Source organism: Carettochelys insculpta, chromosome 14 (genome assembly GCF_033958435.1).
Source record: "Carettochelys insculpta isolate YL-2023 chromosome 14, ASM3395843v1, whole genome shotgun sequence".
Lineage (NCBI taxonomy): Eukaryota > Metazoa > Chordata > Testudines > Carettochelyidae > Carettochelys > Carettochelys insculpta.
The window spans coordinates 14,589,054-14,607,882 of record NC_134150.1 but is presented as its reverse complement, the minus strand read 5'-3'; positions in this window follow the sequence as shown (position 1 = coordinate 14,607,882).

Genomic DNA, 18,829 nt, shown 5'->3' with positions numbered 1-18,829 from the left:
GTCTCGCCGCCTAAAGTCGAAGTTAACTTCGAAATAGCGCCCGGCGCGTGTAGCCGTGACGGGCGCTATTTCGAAGTTAGTGCCGCTACTTCGAAGTAGCGTGCACGTGTAGACACGGCTGAAGTGACCTCAAGAATCTCTAGACAGTGCCTGATAGGTGTCTCTCTAACCTGCCCTTAAGTATCTCCAGTGATGAAGATTCCATCATGACCAAGGAAAAGCAGCCATTTTCTGCATGTGTTACTGACCTCCCTTTTTAACATTTAGCAAATCCAGCAAACATTACATGGTAGCAATATTGCTATTAGGGTTAAATATTCTTTTTTACAATAGCTTTGAAATCGGTTGCATTTTTTAAAATAAAATCACTTATACTGTGAAATATTTTGTTTTTAGATGCAAGATGTTCTTTATTTCTTTTCCAGTGAATCAAATTGTGTGCCACAGAAAAGTGGAGCTTACTTTCTAATATTTTAAGTCCTAAAAGACTTTTTGGACTGTGCACAGCATTCCTAAAAACAAACCTTTCCTCCCCAAATACCCTCCAGATAGTTTGCATTAAGTCTCAATTGTTTGCTCAAAGGAATGATTTAGTTTTTCATTATAATCATTGTAGTTACATAATGTTAATATCAATTCTTCCCTGGCATATTACATTAGTGAAGTCAGATAGAAAATTTGGTAAACTCATGTTTTGTATATTACCTATGAAGAGTAAACTTCTCTTTATAAACTAAAGATTAAAATTGAAATCATTCTCCACACTATTTAATTGCTAAGAGATCAATAGATTTAATATTTTTCTTAATTCAGAAGAGGGTAATTGCTTATTCTTCTTGAAAACTGTGGATAGGACTGGTATTGCCTCATTATCTTTCAAACAGCAGGAAATTCAAATAGGCAATACAAGTAGTTGTCCTGTAATGGCTCTTTGACAACTGTGCAACCTACATTTTTATACTGCCCTAATATTTGATTAAGAAATCTTAGATTAAGAAGAAGGATTTCAAGATATGGGTCCTTAATCTCTAAGCTTCTTAACTGGCTGGTGATTTCTTTAATGTATTAAAACAAACCACATAATACGTTGTCTGATTTCAGTTGCGAAACTCTTTGTTATAGTGTTCATTCTATTGTGTACATAGAGATGAAAAGTGGGTCATCCTGTTAGATATACATTCATTTTTAAATCAACGTAATTATTTCTTTTATGCAGAAAAACATTGTAGCAGACCCCTTAAACACGAGTCTGAACACTAAGTCAGACAGGTCTGGACTGGACTGAAGTATAGCAAATGTTTGCTATTTATGTTTTTAATAATAAGATAAGTAACTTGTTTTTTTTTAAATGAAAATGTAATAGGTGCTAAAACCTTGTTATGTATTTTAAAAAAACAAAACAAAACAGAAAAAACTTTGCTTGTGTGACTCCAGAGGCATCATTGAGATCACTCACAAGAGAGAGAGGGAAGTCTCTACACTACAGCCTCAGCTGAAAACCGGGTGGCTTTAGCTCATGTTGTAGAGCACATGGCTTTAGCTCCTCAAGTCACAGGCTCTTCCCGCCCCCGCTGAAGACCTGTATCTGTCAGCCTTATGCTTTTTTATTTTATTTTCATTGTTGTATGATAAGCTACAGTAGAACCATCATCAGAAATAAGAGGAAGAGAAACAAAAAAACCCCATTTGGGTTATAAAAAGTAGTTTAGTCCACATCACTATAAATAGTGTTGAAGAGCTGTAAAATGTTGGTTGCCTCCAATCTCACAAGTAATCCATAATAAATGCAGGCTTGAGTCATATGTCTCCCTAAAACTTCTACTGGGCATATACACAGTAGCTCCATCAGCATTCATTGCATGCATGACACACTGATTGTTCTGCTGATTCCTTTCTCTAGGTCAGTCTCAGTGCTGACTTAACTGATGCAGACTTGGGAATCTAGCCACAGCAGCAGAATCACTGATTGTAACACAAGGATTCCCTGACAAAACCAGAGTCTGACAAGATGCGTGTCTTCTGGCCAGTGTCCTGGAAGAGATGGAACCAAGGTTATGCCCACGTCTCAAACATTCTCTCTGACTTACAACCAGGAGGGAGTAAGTAGGGGAGTTACATCCCTTACTCCTACCTACCTGGAGCTAAGGTCAGGGACCCACACAGGAGTATAAGAGAGAAGTCTGAGCCACAATCTAGCTGAAAATGACTTAGTGGCAGAGATACAAACAGCAAACAGAAGTTTTTGCATTCTAGTCCTTTCCTCAGACTTTACTTTCCTCTACTTCGTTTAAATAAAGCTTGTTAACTTTCAAATGAGTGCACAGGGGGAAGCTGCTTTTCTTAGAGTAGCCATTCAAAAGAAAATGAGTCTTCATTAAACTTAGTGGGAGTCTGATATGGCACCTGCATTAACTGGACATATTTTATTGACTCATTCAGCACCTTACAGTGCATCCACTGCCATGGCATGCAGGTTCAGCTAAGGAAAACAAACTTAATTTTTTAATGTTTTTTCATGGATTCTCCCCACTTCTCTGAAGCATGGCAAGTTAAAAATAAAAATAAAAAACATGGTTAAAAATACACATTGGACCTCAGTGGTCCCGAATGAGGGATTTTGCTAGACCAGGGGAGATTAATACCTGTCCCTGGTTGCCACCTGTTGGCCCTCTGACCGCAGCTCCCCGGCTCTCTGGCCACAGCTCGCCAGCCCCCCCTAGCCCCAGCAGTGGATGAGATAAATTAATTTGTCTGTTGCAATGAAATGGCAAGGGCTGCCAGGGGGATGCCAGCATTCTGATCCCAGCCTCGCTGCCTCCTGCTGGGCTGCCAACTGGTTGCCCTCCTGCCCCGACTCTATGGCCCAGGAACATTCCTGATCCTGCCAGTTGGGAGATGTTGCTGGACCAGTGCGCGCCAGTTTTAGGAGGTGCAGCCTGTAGCTGCTTCTACATCTCCAGGATTTTGCGGGTACATTTGTTTTTAAAATAAAGATGAGCCAAAGTTGGTACCCTGAGTCCAGACACACCAGCAACACAGGGGAAGTCTGAATCTCTCTCTCTGTCTATCATCCAGACGTAAACCTAATCCCATTTTACCAAAACGGAAGAAAAACATTTCAGGTGGAGTTTAGGCTTCCCCTGAGTTGTGCTTGCTCTCAATATTTTCCTCCTATGTGGCTGTTTGAGCACACAACTGAAGGAGCTCCACTCACTGCCATTTCATTGTCTCGGACAAATCTTAACCATCAATGAGACATCTTCAGATTCAATAAATCCCATTAGGAATCAGCTGGGGGAACTGGGGGGAGCTGAATGCTCAGGGTATTCATTTAAGTCATCCACTGCTAGTTATAGGCTGTAATTAGGACATTCAAAACCACCACCATGCAGCTGAACAATTTCTATTATTCCAGAGCAGCACAAGAAGAGAACTGTTATACTGTAAGCAGTACAGCACACTCTAGCACCATCTAACTAACTTCCCAGGTAATTTTCTCCACCATCTATTTCTCTCTTTGGAACAGCTACAGTATTTACCAGAAACAAGAGAATACCAAGATAACATATTGTTTCTAAAGCCAAAGTCATGAGCGGAACAATAAAATAACACAGCTTTGAACATATTTACATTAACGCCACAATAACCAGCATACTAAATGGAGCATTAGAACGCAAACTGATGATAGGTTCCAAATGACAGGACTCTTTCCCCTGGTGAGCTAAAGCTAGGCCAGCCAGCAGAGAGACATTATCTACCCCATACAACATAGGGCAGCTTTAATCACGTCATATATTAGTTTGTACACTTGAATGCCACAGTAACTTAGGCCTTTGCACATCAGTCCCAATTGGGGCAGGAACCAAGCAAGCTTTCAGGCACTTCAGAACTAGCTCGTCCTTTTGCACACAGACCTTAGGACAGCTTAGTGCATGGGCACACGTGCTAAGGATGAGCAATTTCCCCTCCTTGCACCTAACACAAGCATAGTTCCCACTGGTGGGGTTGCAACGGTTGGCAGAATAATATGGGACATTTTTCCCCTCATGTGTCTGGTCAGAGAGTACAGAGCTGGAGCCATTGCTCTGCCTATTCCCTCCCCAGCTGCTTCTCTGGTGATGGACGGGGAACAGCGGCATAGTTAAACACAGGTGACCAGATTCGGTTAAGGAGAAGGGAAAGCTTACTCTTGTTCCCCTACACACCCACTCAGGACTTTGTACACCTTAGGTTTTTAACTAACAGCATTCAGCAAGCATATTTTGGGACCTGCCTATCACTAAGTCGGAGACAAAAATTTAGCACTGCTTCATTGTAAGAAAGGTTTGTGCATAATTGTGCGTGCGCGCAAATGTGGTGCGAATTTGGGCGAAATATCATCTTGTAAGCCCACAGGCACTGAGACCACTGACAAGGGAGAATGAAGTCTCTGCTCTGTAGCCATAGCTGAGAGCCAGCTGCCTGTTAGCTCTTGCAGTAGAGGCACGTGGGATTAGCCTCTAAGCTCACAGATTCAATCCCACCTGCCAAGGACCCAGGCCTCTCAGGCTTGCACTCTTCAAAAATAGCACTATACTATTCTGTTGACAAGTGGGAAAAATCCACTCTGCATCATGATGAAGTAAGTCAGCATAGCTAACAGCTCCTCTTAACTCTTCATGTTTGAGGTGTTAGCTTGGCTATCTTCATCTGGCATTGCTGGCACATAAAAACAGGTTCTCAGTAGGAGCTATGTGATGTCCAAGCACAATCACCTCCCTAACCTGTATCGTACAGCCTGGGACAACAGAGATGCAAGTTTGAGGGGCAGCCCTGCCCTTACACGAAGGCAAAATCAAGAATGAAAAGTATAAATGCCACAGAATGCTCATAAACAGACAACCGACAAAAACCCTCCTACCTGGAAAACAGAAGCATTTGAGTCTGACAGCTCCAATGACAAGGAATAGGATACTATTGTTTTAAATGAAGGTATATTTAGACTGCCATTCTGTAGGAGTTGGAGGTACTCAGAGGAAAATAAGATAACAAGATTAAATAACTACATTAATGTGGCAGACAAATAATGGGAGATTCTAAATTTGTATTTAACAGACTCGGGAATACAGTACCTGCTTTTTGTGACCACTGTACTATAAATGTTGAAGGAACTCCCCAGAGGTCTTACAATAAGCAGAGAGAGGAAGAAGGAGAAAGAGAGATGAGCTTTCAAATGATCATGGCTCAACTGGGGTATGAGAAATAAAAATTTAATCTGCTGAGGACACTTACTCCTCATCATAGCGTGTCTTCAAAAGAGATTTAATTACTTAAGCTTGGATATATTTGTCAGTATATGGCATGTTACTATATTGGGATTAATGCTCTGAAGCATCTTCCCTTGTCACCTGAGATTTTCCCTGAATGATTCTCATGTATAACGAAACACCATGTTTAGCATTTTGAGTCTTATGTAAGAGTCCTTCTGCTTCAGTATCCACAGAGCTTATACTAAAAACAAGTGACTAGTTTAAAATGACATTCCCGGGACCTCCGAGTGTAATTAGTTTTGTATCTTATAAGTGATAGAGACTGCAGATGAAACAGAGCATGGATTTTACCTTCTCAAAGCATATAATTCAGAAACGAAGCAGATTGTGCTATTTGAGCTATTTGAGCTATTTACCCATGCTTTTATATATGAGGGGCAGCTAAAATGTACATAGCCATTAGAAAGGGTGCAGCAGATTGTACATTTACTTTTATTTATCAGAGGCAGATGACCCTTAGAAATTTTCCTTTTAAATTCCTTTCTTTCCTAAAGGACTCAGACCAATACAGCTACTAATTCACTACTCAGGATAGTAAAATTATTGTATGTGAGAGCAGAAGGCAGCATGGACATGGCTGGCTTTGTGTTAAAGAATTCCATCAGGTAAATACAATGAATAGTTTCAAAGATGGTGTCATTTACTGCTTTCATTTTAAGTGGGCGTACTCTAAGAATTGGCACAGTGAGCACAAATGTAAGGGGGCCAATTCCTTTATGGATCCCAGCATGCTTTCAACAGTCCCCCATAATGAAGGCTGCATTGTGAACTTTTTAGATATAATCAAGCACCACTTTGTTTCAATATTCACATTTCCTATGCAATGAAAACTGTGGCCCCAATCAGATCACTGCCAGCAGAATGCTTTCGCTGTCCACAGCCACCATGATGCATGTGGCCCAGGATCCAGCCACACAATTCCAATTGCACTCAGAGTAATGAAGTAAATATATATGCAAGTCATTTTATATATGTCATTTTACTTTTGGCATGCCTTAACTCCTACTGCTATAAGACTCTCAGGCATAGAACAAAAATGAGATTAAAACCATTTGATGCAAAAGCTGGCAGACCTATAAAGCTGCCTTTATTCAACAAGTGTGCAAATAACGTTCAAGTTAAGGTCACAGGGATGTGTGGACCGATTCTGTGCTTTAAAGACGTTAAAAGTTAAAAACCTCCCAGGCTTCTAAACCACTCTGTATGGAACTCTTATTAAATACTCTACACATTTGCATATATAATCATAGCATAACTTAGACAGGGCACTGCCCATTTATCTGTCTTTCACACAATCAATGAATATTTCTTTATCCAAAACATGCAATACTCTTTCCACAGTTAAATACCTCTGCGGCACACATATTACCAAGCTCAACTCAGGCGTGTGGAGTCCAGGAACCAGAGAACTGGCTGTGGCTCAAATGTATGTGTTTATGCAGGTGGAACAGTCCTATACATACTTCAGGTTTTCAAGTGAGGTGCAGCTGGGGTCCAGTGTATGTTAATATGCAGGGGCGTGATCAGTTTATAGGTCAGTTTATTATATTCTGCACTAAACTGAACCAGATAATGGTGATGGGGCAGAATGCCAGGAGCTGCTGTATAATAGCTTCATAGTCATCTTCCCGATCCCTTCAAAATTCCCACGTACAAAGCTCATTCTCTCAGGCTTTGCAAGAGCAAGAAGATTTGGCTTTTGTTTACAGCAAGAGTAAATGGCACTTCAGTTCCAGAATGACCCTTGGCTATGAGACTATTGCTATCCTAAAGGGTTTCCTGGTCTTCCAACCACCTTATGCTTATAGTCTTCTCTTGCTAGAGAAATAAGGTATTAAGGAACCCAGAACAAAATTCCTTCAAATGCAGCCCAGCTTGCAGAGTAACTCCCCATTAAGAGCAAGTTAACTTAGTAAACTGGCCACTGCTCTTCCAGCTTTCAATAGCTAATAGAGAACCAGCTGTTTGGCATGCCGAGAAAGTACTCTGCTAGACCCCTTTCTGCTGGGTGGGAGTTTAGAAGATGATTTAATAATTGCCAAATGATTCATTTGTGAGCGAGCAAGTCTTTTAACTGAGACATTGTACATTACAATACATGCTTTCTTTAGCTTCTGTTGCACTGGGGTGAGCCCAGCAAACTGTACTTAACATTTTAAGATCAATCATGAAAAGAAAAATATGCTTTCTAAGCACCAGTCTCCATTTATGATTAATTTATATTAATGAAATTAAGCACTGTGCCCTCGTGCCAACTGCAAATTACTCTAACAGCAGCACATTTCATGCCCGTTTGGTCCAAATCAGGACTTAGGGAAAAAGATCACATTAACTGGGCTGAGCATTAGAAAGGCAGAAAGAATGAGAGTTCTGTCTGTGTCCTAAAGCTTTAATACAAACAGCACCTTTGCATTCACTATAACAGAGTCTGGTTTTTCTCGACTATGAGAGAACACTGCTCTACCCACTGAACTTGGTTTTGCTGCTAAAAATCGTGTATTAGAGAGTTCCTCTAAAGATCTTAGTAACTAGTTTGCTCTAGGCTAAGCACATTACAGAACCAACTGAAAGGCAAGTATGTGCCAGCGAGCTTCACTACCTGGAAGTCTCAGACTACACAAGTCAGTTCAATTCATGGTGCTTCACTAATGCCAGTTCACGGTGGGAAGAAAGAGGTCTATATTAGGAACAAAGAACAGGGGTGCTATTGAAGAATAAAAGAACATTCTCTATTTGTATGTCAAGGGCTTGGGGGAAGGGAGAGCTCAGAATAATTATAGTAGCACTGAAGTAAATGAGCATACTTTTAAATATCATCCTGATTCACAGGTGCCACCCACTTAATTGCTTCTTTCATAAATTTTGCACATTCTATACATCATGAAAATCATCAGAAAGATTTTTTTATGAAAAGCATTAAAAAGGAACGTTATGTTGTAATGACTCACCTGCTAAAGGTAAAGCCTCCCACTGCTTGTAACTAGAGCAGGTTCATCATCTAGTCTGTAGGCAGATGATGTAGGTAGATAATACTTTGTATGTGTGAGAGAATGGAAAAAATTCTGTTAGAGGAGAGCAGTCTTCCATTCCTGTTCTCAGAAAAACCTTTGTTGAACCATGAGAACTAAGCCATATTTAGCTCATGGGCTACGTCTACACCGGAGACTTTTGTCAAACAAAAGTAAACTCACGGAGCGTCCACGCTACAAATGCATGCTGTCGACAGCAGATCGACAAAACGCGGCACTTCCATCGACAGCCCTCTTCCTTCCCCCCCAAGGGGCAGAATGGCTTTCTCAACAGAAATGCAGTTCGGACGCAGTGGGGAGAAGAGGGGCTTCTGTTGACAAATAAGTCCTCCATGGTGCCAGCCAGCTGCCCTGGGGGGATGCTCTGTGCACAGCAATCACAGCTCTATGCTCCCTGCCTGCCGCCACTCTTAAAGGCACAGGGAGCCCTGGAAACCCTGCGGCAGGAAGTGAGAAGTGTGCAAGGAGCCTGGCGGCATGGTGCTCCTCACCATGTCTCCCACAGGCACTCCTTCTCCTGTTCCGTGTGATGGTGAGCCAACCTGCAAGCCAGCCACCCCGTGACCCTCTGGGGACCTCCAAGAAGGAGGATAAAGGATCCCCTCAGCCTCTAGGCAGAGGAGGAGATACTATTGGACCCCTTGGCAAAGAGGCACAATGCCCCAGTGCATGCCTGTGTGGCCACCACACTGGTGGAGAAGAGCCACAGGTGAAGGAACTCGGCCAGGGGTACACCCAGGCTGAGAACAGTAGCCGGAGGTCAGGGGCAGGGCCCGCAACCTGCCCCTACTTCGAGAAGCTCCACCACCTCCTGAGGGGTGAGGACAGGTCCCTACCAACCTTCGCTGTGGACACAGATGAGGAGGCCCCCACATCACCGCTGGAGCCAGAGGAGGAGCAGCAGGAGCACATAACCCAGCCAGAGCCAGAGATGGGGTCTGAGGCCAGGAGGGCATATTGGTGATCACTATGGACTCAGGCACCTTGAACCAGGCCACCTTCAGGGTGTCCCCAGACCACTTACAGGGACCTTCCGTTAAGTACCATGCGCATCACACACCCTAGGGTGTGCGGGGGGTGGGTGCAGATGGGGAATGCTGAAAGGATCTCCAGGCCAGCTCGGGCAGGACCTCGTGCTGCAGTCCCAGCATACATAACCACATGAGGGGCAGTCTGACCCACCTGGACCCAGTATGCAGTGCCCAGGCACGGGCACCAGCCTGCTGCCATCCTCAAGGGAGGCTGGACAAGTCCTGCTAGCCCTTGTGGGGGCAGGGGGCGGACCAGGGTGGAGTCCTGCCATGCCCTGCCCTGGCTAGAAGTGAGCCAGCCACACAGATGATGGCCTAACCCCTGACACATAGAGTGCAGCTCCTGGCATACGGGCATGACCACAGGTGACAGTCAGCACCCACTCCCATGGACAGCACAGCAAGCCTTATGTATGGGGGGTGGCCAGAGGGGTCCAGGCTGTGCTCAGCCCACCTACCACACATGGGGGATGACTCCATGACTGAACACACCCCCTTGGCTGCTAGCCCATTGAGCAGAGGGAGGGTGTGATGGGGGGCAGCAGTCAGCCTGGTCCCTGAAGCACCCCATGCAGCAGGACCCACCATGCAGGGCACACACCTGTCCTCCGGGGACATCCCCGTCCCTTGGCCTGCAGTTGTGGTGGGCACTGCTCATGGTGTGTTTGGGGCAGGATCTTAGGGGTTGCACTGCATGAATGACTCACCATCTCTCCTCTTCCTCTTCCTTACAGCTGCACCACCAAAGGGCCAGGCCAGCCCCATCCTGACACCAGAGTGAGCCATCTCAGAACCAGAGAGAGCTGGCACCCCACCACTGTGAGGACATGCCCATGGCCAGAGGGGCTGTCGCTGGCCAGACGAGATCCTCCTCTGTGACCACACTTCTGCCCTCTGGAGGCTCACTGACCTCTAGAGCGGTGGCTACAGGATGACAACTCCACCATCCTCTGGCAGGCCTTGTAGGCTCAGGCATCTGTGGCTGCTGCCACTACTCCCCCCGATCTCTGCCCTGCCCCCATGCCCTGTCACGGCCAGCCCCCTGCTCCCCCCACCATGCCCATACCTCCACCATGCCTGCCCCTGCCACTGTCCCTGCCAAGCCCAAACCCACCACAGCCCTACCACCTCTGTATCTCCCCATGCTTCTGGCCCCAACTCAGCCCAAATGGGGATGTCAAACCCACAGTGGGAGGGGATCCCAAGGCCAACGCGATACCCGCACCTCAGCCCAACCTCCCCATATATATTTCTGCACCATTGCACATCATGGTTTTGTATCACAATGTTTATTTTGTGCATGTTTTCTGATGTTAGAGTAAATAATTAGTTTTTTCACCACTCCCACAACCTTTATTGGGGAAGGATCAGGATGGGGTAAGTGGGCAAAGGGAAAAGCCTTGGTTGGGATTGGATAGGTCTGTGGGCCTGAGGCCTGCAGTGGGGGTGCCCTGGTGAGGGTCATGGGGGCCACAGGAGATGCTCTCCCATAGGGCTTCCTGGATCCATAACCAGCCCCTGTGACCTTGGAAGACTGCAGCTGCAACCATCTGTTCATAGGCATGGCTGGCATCTGCCCCCCACCCCGGAAAGACAACCTCTCCCCCGACACCTCCACAAGGTTGTGGAGGGCACAACATGCAGTCACTACCAGGAAGACATTGTGCTCCTCTACATCCAGCTGGGTCAGGAGGCACCTAAAACGTGCCTTGAGGAGGCCAAAGGCACAGTCGACCTGGTTCCATGCCTGGTCTACATGGGTATTAAGCAGGTCCTGAGCTGGGTCCGGATGGCTGGTATATGGCCTCGTGAGCCAGGGCATGAGGGGGTAGGCAGTGTCCCCCACCATGCACAATGGCACGTCCATATTCCTAACTGACAGCTCCCGATGATGGGGCATAGATGCCCACCTCCATCCTCTGGCATGTCATGTACCTGGGCTGACCACCCAACATAACTGTTGAGGAACTATCCTCAGTGGTTGACCAAGGCCTGCAGCACAAATTAGTGGTATCCCTTCCTATTGATCAACCGGGCCATGCTGTGGTCCACGGCATGGACGGGGATGTGGTTCCTGTTGATTTCCATGAAGAAGTTAAGAAACTCTATGGTAGTGAATCCAGCCATGACCACATCCTGATCTGTGAGACGGGTGACCCTCTGCAGCAGGATGCTGTTGATGCCCATTGCTACCTTCACAGGGAGGAGACCAAACACACGTCAGGGAATAAGGGAGGAAGGGAGGGAGGCCCTTGGCCAGCAAGTTTTCCCCTGCTCCCTCCCTCTGAGCTCTCCAGTTCCCCCATGAGAAGCCACCCTCTGGCTGCAGATCTGTGGAGGGTGGGATGGGCATGTTACCCCTGGGACAGGGTTCCCACCCCACCCCTCACACCCCTAAACCTGCTCCCTGAGGGTCCCCCTTGAAGAGGAATCCCCTCCCCCCATGCAAAGCCTGCAGCTCAAGAGTGCCTTACCTGCATGAGGACAGCCCTGATGGTGGACTTCCCCATGCTGAACCGGTTCCTGGTGGAGTGCCAGCTGTCCAGTGTGGCAAGCTTCCATATAGCAATAATGACCCGCTTTCCCAGGGGGATGGCAGGCCACATCTACGTGTCTAGTCTGCAGAGGGCAGGGCCAAGCCAGGTACAGAGCTCCAGGAAGGTCTTCTTTCTCACTCTAAAGTTCTGGAGCCACTGCTGGTCATCCCATCGCCCCATGACCAGCCGATCCCATCTGTCTGAACTAGTGCTGTGCCTCCAGACCTGCCTGATCACTCAGCAGGAGCAAACACAGATGGGGCCCTGGGGCACCAAGGACATGCTCCTTGACACCAGTGGCAGGGGCGCCTCCCCAGAGGAGGTGGAGGATAGCAATGAGCAGTGTGAACTCCCGCTCAAGCAACTGGGAGTGTGTCCAGTACAAGCCCAGTGCTGCTCTGGCACCATGGCTGTCTGGAAAGACCAAACCCGCTCAGAAAGCATGGGAGCTGTCTTCCCTGCACCCCATACATTCTACACTGAGTCATAGCCCAGAAGAAAAAAGTGCTGGTAACTGGTGAAGATACATTATTTGCTGAATGAAAATTGTGTATTAACCAGCTATATCAAGGAAGGAAGACACTTCTGAAGAACGAGAAACTTAATCTGGAGCAATCACTGAAACAAGTGGAAATACATTTCCCTGGGACTGCCCAGAAGAAAGATGCTAAAACCTGCATTAGAGGTACCACCTGTCATGGCAAACTACAAAGAGGTCACCCTAACTAAATTTAATAAAGTGGGAACAGCATGTTAAGCTTGAATGGCAATTTTGAGGTCAGGACTCTTAAAAACTAGAACAAGACCTTGTAGCAGATGCTGGATAATTGCTGTGACTTTTGCCTGCCTGAAATTCACTCCCTTTCTCTGTCTGTCTGTCTGTCTCTCTCTCTCAAATGTTTTATTTTGTTAAGAAATGGTTATATTCTTGTTAAATCCTCAGAGGAGTACATACCATAGAACACATCAGGAAGACTATTGGTAATGAATGCTTTTCTGAAGGTAAACTGTTTGTTAATACTATTTTAACCAACATTCAATAACAGGTAATTATAAAGTATCAATTTTTATATGAGATAAAAAGCCCTTCATATTCTCTTCCTGTATAAAAATTTTGGGCTCAAGACGAGACCATTAGAGGTGCCTTACTAACACCCATGTTTTGGATGCCACATTTTAAACATGAATAATGCCAGAGGAGAGCAAAATAATTATAAAAGGCTTAGAAAACCTTATGAGGAAAGATTAAAAATATCGGACATGCTTAGTGTTGACAAAAGACTGATGGGGCACCTGTGAATATTATTGAATTGGGGCAGTGAAAATATTCTTAGGGCTTTTACAAATGGGGCAGGGGAGTTGATCTCCATTTCCGCTACGGGTAGAACAAAACCATTTGGCTTAACCTGCAGTCAGGGAAATTTAGGTTAGATTTTAGGAAAAACTTTCTAGAAATAAAGAGATAAGGGAAGGGAAGCTACAGAATCACATTCATTGGACAGTTTCAATATATTTTGTACAAACACCTGCCAGGGATGGTCTAGGTTGACTTGGTTCTGCCTCAGTACTAGGGGATGGCCTAGATAATGGTTAGAGACCCCTTCCAATCCTTCATTTCTAGGATTCTGTGGTTCCCCCAGGATATTCAGCAATTGATCTTACAGAGGAGTGAGCTGCCTTTGTGGGATATCTTCAGTCAGTTTACCTAATCCCTTTTGCACTATAAAGTTCATGTCATTCTCCAAATGATTCTACACTGTACAGATCCTCCAAAATTAGCATCAACAAAATAGACAACTATTTTTGCTGATTCACACTGATTTATCTCTTGGTCAATGGGTAAATTCTTGCTCTTTCACCACACTAATGGTACAGCTGCTGTCTTCACTGTGTACACATAGCATAGGGCAAGAATAATATGGTCACAGCATAAAGACCTTCAAATAAGCAAATGTCCACATGCTTGAGAGGAAGAATTGGACACAACGTATCTTTCCGAGCTCTCAAATTCTACACACAACTCTCCCTATGTAAGTCTAGGTTGTGATATTCTACTGCTACAAGAGTTGAGAATCTCCTATTAGGGATACCTTCTCATCTGTCACAAAAACACAAATATTGACTCACTGATAATTTTTTTGGGGGTGGGGGGTGGCTCAGACATTACAAAATCCTTAAAAAATTACTCAGGAACTTAAGTCCCATTTTCAAAAAAAAGCCTTATGTGCTACTGCATGCTCAGTAGGACTTAAGAACATTTGAGAAGTTGACCCTCACTCCCTTTTTTTCCTTAAGAGAGAAGAAAAATGAATTAGTGATTAGAACAGCAGTGGGACTTGGGAAACCTGGCCTCCAAATACTCCTCACCCACAATCATACAGAAACTCTGATGTCACTTGTGCTCTCTGGCTGCATCTACACTAGCAAGTTGTTCCGAAAGATTTTTTTCTAAAGAAAGGGGCTCTTTCAAAATATCCCATGGAGCGTCTACACACAAAAAGCATTCTTTCAAAAGTAAACAAAGAATGTGGCGCTCCTTTTGAAATCACTCTTCCTTTCCCGTTTCAGGAAGTGCGCCCCCTTTCAAAAGCGTCTTTTGAAAGAAAACATGTAGACACTGCAGAGGGCCCTTCTTTTGCAAGAGCAGTCCTCATGGCATCTGATTTTTCAATCCCCGGCACATTCTTTTGAAAGAGCAGATCGCTCTTTTGATGTGCTCTTCTGTGTTTGGATACACTCTTTCGAAAGAAGTTCTTCTGGAACAGATCTTCCAGAAGGGCTTCTTTCAAAAGACCTCTGTAATGTAGATGTAGCGTCTGTGTTTTAGGTCCCCATATGTAAAATAAAAATAATTACAGAAGAGATAGTAGATTAAATACATTAAAGACTGAGGAGCTCAGATTTTGTAATATAACCCCTATTACATATTCCTAGTCTGAGGAATAGCTCATTGAGGGTGGGAGGGTTTCTTTTTGATGTGTTCTGGATGGTGGTGCCCTCACACTTTCTGATATACTAAATGGTGAACAGTTACCATCAAAATTAGTTGACAGGTGCCAAATGCCTAAACAGAAAAATGTAGCAGATTAAGGCAGAAAGGACAATATAAATGCTAGTCAAAACTGTTGAACTGACCATAAGCAGAACTCTACAGATAGTGACAAAAATGCACATTTGCGAGAATTATAAGGTGAGTGAATATGCTGAATATGTAACACATTACACAACCGTCTCTACAGCTATCATTCGCCCATTCCACTGATACTATTTGGCCTTTATAGAGCAACATTTCATATCAGAGACTCAAAAGGAAGTGCTGGGGAAGTTGCCCGGTACAGTAAATGTCTCAACACCCACCTTCCTGTCACCATGGAAGCATTATTCTCAGTTTCAACTACTGCTTTTGGCCCTTGTAAAAAATTACTCTCATCTTGCCAGACACTGAAATATAGAATAAATGGAGCTTGATCTTCAGAAGGTGCTACACACCTACAACTCCAAAGCTGTGCTTACAAGGCCCCTCCCTTTCAGAAGGGGTATGCAAATGTGGCCAATCAAAAATGCAAATGAAGCCCAGATTTTCCAATCTTGCACCTCATTTGCATATTCCTGCGACTACATTTCCGGAAATGATTTTTGGGGGGGAAAACCAGCTGTGTAGACAGTGTTCCTTGGCGGGGGAATAGTTTCCAAAAGTTCTCTTCTTCCTATTTTGTTTCAGGAGGAAGAGATCTTCCAAAAAAAGTGGGGGTGGGGCGTTTGGAGAAATCTCATCTACATGGCTGCTTTTTTGGTTTTTCCTTGAAAAAAATCACTTTTGGAAATGCAGTCACAGAGTATGCAAATGAGGCACGGGATTTGTAAATCTGCACTTCATTTGTATTTTCGATTGGCTGCATTTGTGTGCTGTTTCCGAAAAGGATGGGCCACGTAGACGCAGCTCAACTGATCACAATTAAAAGTGGTTGGCACCTGTTTAAAAAAAAAATAAAAAATCAGTCTCATGTTGTCTATTTCAGTAGCCAACATGGTATTATCACCCTCAGAGGAGACATGTGCGAGCAACTGTAAACAGCAGGTCTGAAAGTAATTAGCTACTATTTGTACAAGATGATGACTTCCCTAGGACACCTGGACATGAATAGGCATCAAAAATTCCCCTGGGGGTATTTTTCCTACCCATAAATGATTAATTACATGAGACCCAGGTATCAATTTCTACTTATGTATGCAAAATTATTCCATGCTGGAATAGGCCTTATGTGCATACCTAAAATTGTATCCTACCAATGCAACAGCAAGCACACCTAACAAGTATAGGATACACATTTTGCATTTAGCCTTGTGAGAAGCAGGCCTGTATGGATACTGGATGAGACCATCTCATGCACTGTTTCTGGAGTTTTGTAAGCCTTTGAAGACCAGAATTTATTGCAAGATGTCCTCATATATAAGGTTTACTAAAGTTCCACTTCCTTAAAGGCCCAATGGAATAAAACTCTCTCCTCCAATTTTCCCAACTTGCCCATTAAGTGAAATCTCAGATATGCATACTACTGTTTTTCACTTTGTTTCCCTTGAACTTTTCAGTATGTTATATTTTGATACTGCTCAGGATGAGTGTCAGGCTGATCAGGAAAGAGAAAGAGTGCTTTTAATAAATTTCAAACCACTCAGATCTACCTGAGTTTGCATGGGCTTCTGGAAAATATCTCTGCATGCTCGGCAGTTTACTGTAGGCCTTATGTTTGCCACTACCCCACTTTGTCTACATTACATAACTTTTAGCAACATGGGCATGTCACTAAAACTTGGGCAGCATAAATACTGTTTGTTGGCACTTTTGCCAACAAACTACCCCCACCCCTTACAAGTAGTCTCCTGCCAGCACTGTACTGTGTATACGGATGCTTGCCAAGGCAGAACATATGTATTTCATGGGGTTGGGAAGGTGTGTTAAGCACCTATGAACAACACAAGGTTTGTCAGCAGACAAATCTTAACATACCATCCTCTCATTTTCATAGTTACTTCCATGCTAATAATGTATCCAATAAGTGGAGAGCACACAGGTGGAGCTCAGCGTAAGCGGTTTTCTGTTGCGGAGTTGACTGGGATTGAAACTATGTATTTTACCATTTATTAGTGGTTCACCAAATACTCTCTCCTAATAAAACTGTTCCATTGAGTACATCTGTCAATCTAGCCTCTAGCTGACAGGATTTCCCTTGCATGACTCTACGGACCGGCACCATACCCACAAGAACATCCATATTTCTTCTCTCAAGGAATAAAGAGCATTAAAAAAGCTTTCTAAAGAATGAATCATGCAAATTTAACAGCAAACACAACCCTAAACATGTCCTGCAGGACTGCACAGACGTTTTTCTGTTTTTTATGCTGAAATGTTGTAGTGTGCTCTGCACACAAACAGTAATAAAAATCTATCACTTAATCATTTACATGTTGTGTAAAACAGCAGTCTCCTCTTAGTTAAGAGCTGCTTTATGTCGTTTTCATCGATACAAATGTTGCCCAAGTGATTGTGTGGGAGAATACAAGAACAGACTGTAATAAAATTAAAAATAACTTTCCAAGGAAATAGTATTTGGAAGGATTAATTACAGAAGTTCAAACAGGAGGCCATATGCTTTCCCCCTCTTTATAGTGGAGCATACAGTGTGCCTGTAATAAAATCAGGGGATGGAGATGCGGGGGGGTGAGGATTGTGTGTACTTGTCAAAGCACACTACAACATCCAAGCACCAGAGAAATAACCAAGAGATTTTTATGATTTTATAAGCATCAAAATGCAACACAGTTTCTTTGGCTGCTCCCCCTCTGCATTAATATTTTAATTAATGATGGTCAGTTGTCATATTAAATGTCGAGCAGATTTATTCTTACATGTATTTTCATTTCCAAATTGGCAAATATCTATATGAATTTGGGACTGCATGTATTATTCGTCGTCTCCTCATGTTTAATACTTTAAATGTAGAACTGTCTACTGAGTTTCAGTTATCTGAACACTACAGGGGAAGAGTTATAGGAAATAAAGTTTGTTCTTGGAACGGAAAAAGAATCACATTTGTTCTTGCAGTCTCTTTTCAAGGTGCCAGAATAAAAAACAAATATAAGTTTTTTTTTTAATCTGGATGCCAATATATTTTATACACACTTCTATCATAACAGCTGTTTTAAATAATTTTAGTGTTTAAAAAGATTCATTAGTATGCAGGCATTTTGACAATGTCTTAAGGACTTTTTGGCATAGTAAGCCAAGACCAGATTTATGTACTGTACATTATGTCAATCTGAATAAAACTTCCTTTTGCTTATAGAGCAATATTTTTCTCTGCTTAAAAAATTAAGCTTATTTTAGAAGGATTCAGTGACCAATTCCTACTTTCACTCTTGTCAAAAGCAAAAATCCCATTGATTTACTATTTTGTTAGGTCCTAAGGAGCAAGTTCTGTAAGGTGCTTCACTGGGACAACTCAGATGGTTAAAGTTAAGCACGATGGTTACACCCTTTCCTGAAACAAGGGCTAAAACATTAACTTTGGGAGCTGGAGTCCAGCATTCTATTTTAAAGGGAAAAGCTTTACATCTTTTTCGTTGGCTGACCAATTTGAGAAAAATACCTTGATGAAGATAAAGTTGCAACTGATCTGTTTTGTTTCTGTCAGCTAGGATTGCTGATAGGCTTGCTAGAACTAAACCAGAATTTGTCAATGGAAAGATCAAAATAAAATCAGTCATGTGAGCCATGAACTTTATCCCCCAGCAAGGCAGATAGAAGCAGCCAGGAAACCAAGATCCCTCTAAGATTCCTTTGAGGTGTTTTTTTAAGGTAGACGTTAAATTTCTATTTTTATATTAATCTTATGCTGATCAGTCTTCCCATTTCTACAGGCTTT